We start from the raw sequence: 5,020 nt of genomic DNA on the forward strand, positions 1-5,020 counted from the left end.
CTAGTTCTAGCACCCTCCCATACTACTTCAGGTGAGACCTCAGTCTGCGCTCCGTGGACTGTTGCCGAAAGGGCCAGTAGTACCGGGATTTGTTTGGCTAAATCACCTTTGAACCTGGGTCAGGCCCTAACAAGCCAACATGCATAATGTCTGTGCTGATATTCAAGTGTGTTCTGGGGGTCATGCGCATCAACTTGCCTAAGTACATGTTCAACACCAGTTGGACTTGCTTCTTGTCTTCGCCTCGGTGAGTGTGTTGAATGGGTTGGATTGCATGCGTGTGCTCAATGACATGCATGCTGCTGAATTTTTTGCATGTGATCAACAACACTGCTCACCATGTCTGCTCTTTCTCAGCTACTAGGATGGATCCTTAACTTCTACAGGTGTAGTTCCATTTGTGAATGTATGTTGCGCTCACTGTTGTTCCTATTCCTACTGCAACTCACTTATCCGTATGTGCAACTTCATGTTCTTCCTTGAGTTGCTGCTTCAGCACATGCAACTCCTTCTTTGTTCCATTCCCTATCTTTGCGCGATCATCATGTAGTGTCGTCACCTCATAGCCTGAGTCTCCAAAGTTTCTTTCTTGAGCTTGCAACTTTGTTCAGCCCTTGTGTTGTCAACAACCTTCCTCTTGCAATCATTACATTCGCTACGTTCACTTCATTCATTGTGTTCACTGCATTCGTTGTGTTCACTACATTCAGTATGTTGCCTTCAGTTGTTGTTCATGATGCTTCTATTTCCATATCTTTATTTCCTTGTCTACGAACAACTTGATATCTTCGTGAGTAGGCAAGCTCATAAACATTTGATCGACTGCATATCCTGGTGTTCTCTAAATAGTGTCTTCGACTCTACCCTCTGGAAACCATTGTACCTGCACTATTGAGAGGAAGATGAACACCTGTAGTACATAGAGACATGGAAACACTCATGGCAAGCAATCTGTTAGTTGAAAACCAAAATGAACTTGAGAACTGACTTGCAACATACCTGTGTGACTGATCATGAAGGTTGCGCAATTTCATATGGGAGGTCGAGAGATTGAATGTCAAGACTATGTAACGCATAGTCTGGGACACCGTGAGATTCACTGGTTGCTAGAACTATGCAATGCAAAATCCAGTCTGGTTGCTGGCTACTGGGATTGTGCAATGCGCAATTCCAGTTGGGAAGGACTGTAGGCTCAGAGATTGATTTGTGTAATTTCCTAGGCCAAGCAGTCACTGTCCTCCAGAAATGTGCAAAAAAGTCCTTGAGGCTAGTGCCAGGAAAAAATGCACAGTTCTGGAGAGGAAGGTAGAGCCTTCCTTCTCCAGATTGTGTAATGTAGCCTTGGTGAAGGCAGAGTCCAAGCCAAGGTTGGCCTGACTCGCCGACGGGCAACTGAAAGAAAATAGGACAGTGAATGCACGTTGATACTGAGTGTAACAATAAGTGAATGATCGTGCATGCAAATGATGAATGACAAATTCATAAAATGGAACAACATGCATGTGGGTGAGGTGAGTAGCTGAATCGACGACCATTCATAGAAAACAGTTTCATGCATGCAACAGAAGTAAGATAGCAACGAAAACTGAAATAGATCTAGGAAAATATAGTATATATGTAAATGACATAAATTGTTCAAATAAATCAAGAAAACAGTACTCCCACAAGAGAAAACGCAAAAAGTGACAGAAATGCAACACAAGGCATGGAAAGCGAGCTTACCCCCAAACAACTGAGCTGAATGTGCCGACTGCTCCTAGATGTGATGTGGGATGTTAGAGCTATAAGGTTAATGTGAGAAATGAGCTCTATAGAGTCTGGTTGATGATTTTTGATTATGACGTGCATGCCACGAATCTAGGGGGAGCGATGCTTGGTGGGAGGTTTTGGAATTGCTCCTTTCATGTAACCTCCAACTGCTAAACATAGATCCCTGAAACAAGGGATGTCTTTGCATGCTACCTTGGGAGAAGCAGCCCATGCATGCAAGTCTGTTTTGCTCAGTCCCAGAGGGAACCAATCAACTCAGCTGCACATGCAAGAGACTGCTCGACCGCTAGAGAAAAATGTGAATTTTTGGCTGGGAGATGGGCTAGCTACCCAAGAGATTTGTGCAATTTCTGGGGAAATTTACATAAATCCTGCTAGGAGTGTTGGAAGGTAGGATTACGCAATCCTAGAGCGCAGTAGGCTGCCAGAGAGGATTGCACAATTTCTAGAGGGAACGCTGGTTTCCCTCCAGAACTGCACAATTTTCAAGGGGAAGCTACTTAGCTTGTAGTTGAACCAAGTCTGGGTGAACAGCGTGTGAGGGGAATGGATCAAGTTGTGATTGACAGGCTGCCTTTGTGCAAGAAAGACACTGAAGCTTGTGAACTTGACGAAGCAAGGCAAGTTGTTGTGAAGGTTGGAAGGGAGGCTCCAAAATTAGGCTAAGGCAAAATTTTGGAGGGTGGTTGTACTTGCTACAACACTTGGCGACACACTGGTAGAACTCTAGCTCTCTGAATGGACCTTGTTTGTGAAAAGCAAGTCTAACACCTCTAGAAGTATTGTTAAGTTTTCAGTTCATCTTGGTTTCACACTAACTTTATTATAAGATATAGCATCTGCCAAAACCTTGGTCGATTGACACACATTCCAAGCCAAGGCAAGATAGTTGTTTTAATTGTGGTTGAGAGGTATATATGTGCACAAGCAGTATAGTCATCAGAGTCTTAGTTTCATCTCTGGTGTGTCTCCACTACCAGCAGGCCTGGACAGTACCCTGGTGGAGTCATATCGAACACAAGCATGTCTCCGTTGCCAACAAGCTTGGTGAATACACCAGCGAAGTTACTTGCATCACCTCCCTACGCAGGAAGCCTTTCTCTTCTTTTGCCTTATCCATTTTTCATTTGAATTTATTACTTTTCATTTTTTCATTTTTCACTGTGCATAGCACTTAGTCATTTCAGAGGTAGAAGAGGGATCTCGACTTACTGAGATTAAAATAGGTTGTCCCAACAGAGAAGTAGTTTATTGTATCTTTGACGTGCCTGTTAAGGTTTCCCCCCTTACCTTACTCTACTTGACTGAGTTGAAAAGGGTTAACCCAAAAACAATCGACTAGAGAAGGTGACACTAGTTAGTGCACAAGAATTGTGTTTACACCAAGGTTCACTTTGAACAATACGTATTTTCCTTCGATGTATCATGTACTAAAAGTAACAAGCTCATCATACAAAGGCAAGATGATAGATAACCAGGTAGTGATAGCTATACAAGCCCTCTTGTACTTTACCCAGCTCGCTTCAAGAGTCATACATGGTTTCATGCATAACTAACCTATGAATGAAACAAGAAAAAGAACTAACAAAGAACAAATCAAAGCAAGAGTAGAAGAAAAAATTAAGGCGAAGCAAGTAAACAAACAAACAAGCAAACAAACAAGAAACACAAAGCACGTAATCAAACAAGCATTCAAGCAAACAAATGAAAGAAAACACTACTCCCACTCCTACACTAACAGTACATGGGCCTAATCACATGAAGTGATACTTCCAATGCAGCCACCGACGCATTGGTAGACCCTTGTTGGTGAAGGCTTGGTTCGCGAGCAGCCCAGTTGTGTGAACTAGTAACCAAGAAAGATATAACAATGAAGACAACCCCACTTTTTGTTTCAAAGTGCCCACGAGACATAGGTGAGTGCAAGTGCATGACGGGCAATCCGTGGACTTATCATGGTGTTGTGTGACACTACATGCAACTTTGAAGCATAAGCACACTTTTGACTATGACATGCAAGCAAACAAAAGAAACAAAGATAACTTGCGCTGCACATGAGTGCTTGCAATGTAAGACTCCTCCAATGCATGAGCAATGGGAACATGTAGTTCAAGTGGAGGAAGTAAAATATGATTGTTAGATTGATCTTGGGTGCATATAGATGAGTGATGAGGAGCCTTGAGTGTTTGAACAATTTCTTGACCACAAACGAAACCAACCTTGGGACAACGAGGGCTTGGCATAACCATCATCTTGGGCTGAAGTGCCTCGACAGCCTGTGGGGTTTCAACTTTGTTGACAAATGGATCTTCATAGATTAGTGGCTTACATGGATTAACAATGAGTGAATCAACATCATGATCAAATGATGAGGTGAAGAGATCACAACAACCAAGATCAGAAAATTCAGGATGTTGGTCAACATCCTCATGGTTTGATGAATCACACACAGGGGTAGATGAGGAGGAAGGATGTTCACCCTCTATGTTTCCAAAAAAAGCAGTTGAAAGATCAAGTGGATTTCCAATGAATGATTGGCCCTCTTCGTTGTTGGATGATGGGCTAACATACAGTGTGTCCTACTAAAGATCAACAATGGGTGCATCCATGGATGAATACACACATGTAAAATCATGGATGGCAGGTTCACCAACAATCTTAAGAAAGAACGGAGGGGGCTCTCATAGAAGGCAGTCATCCTTCGCCGAGTGTTGATGATCAAGCTCCCACTCATACTCTTCATGAATGACAATGCATGTTGGTTGTGCAACACTAACTCCGTCAGTGGGTCGTTCCTTACTCACAACAAGTGAAGAGTCTGGAATGGACAAACAAAAGAAATCATCATCCGAAGGAACACCCAGGTGTGAAGATGAAGGTCATAGAAAAGAATGCATATGAGGAATCAAAGGACTCAGAAACAAATCTATGCAAAAATTGAGTGAAGTGATGTTGGGAGGGTGTGAAGGAAGCATGATACTCAACATCATTGGGCAATGGTGGAGCTATTGAATAAGAGGAAGGCAGACAGTCAGTTGAGACAATGCCCACTTCCACATGAGATTGCGCAGCTCCATCAATGAAGAATGTTGAGCGAGGCTTGATTTCAAACTTTCTCTTGGGACGAGTAGATTTCTTAAGGCAATACTCGAATTGGTCCCAAAGATAAGCAAATCACATTTGGCTCCTCAAAGCTTGAAACTGCAAATCACGGAAGTGCTTCCAAAAATCAATAACTGATTCATGTGGA

This window comes from Pinus tabuliformis, chromosome J, assembly GCF_031772625.1.
Source record: "Pinus tabuliformis cultivar Carrire ecotype Pingquan chromosome J, CPIR1, whole genome shotgun sequence".
Lineage (NCBI taxonomy): Eukaryota > Viridiplantae > Streptophyta > Pinopsida > Pinales > Pinaceae > Pinus > Pinus tabuliformis.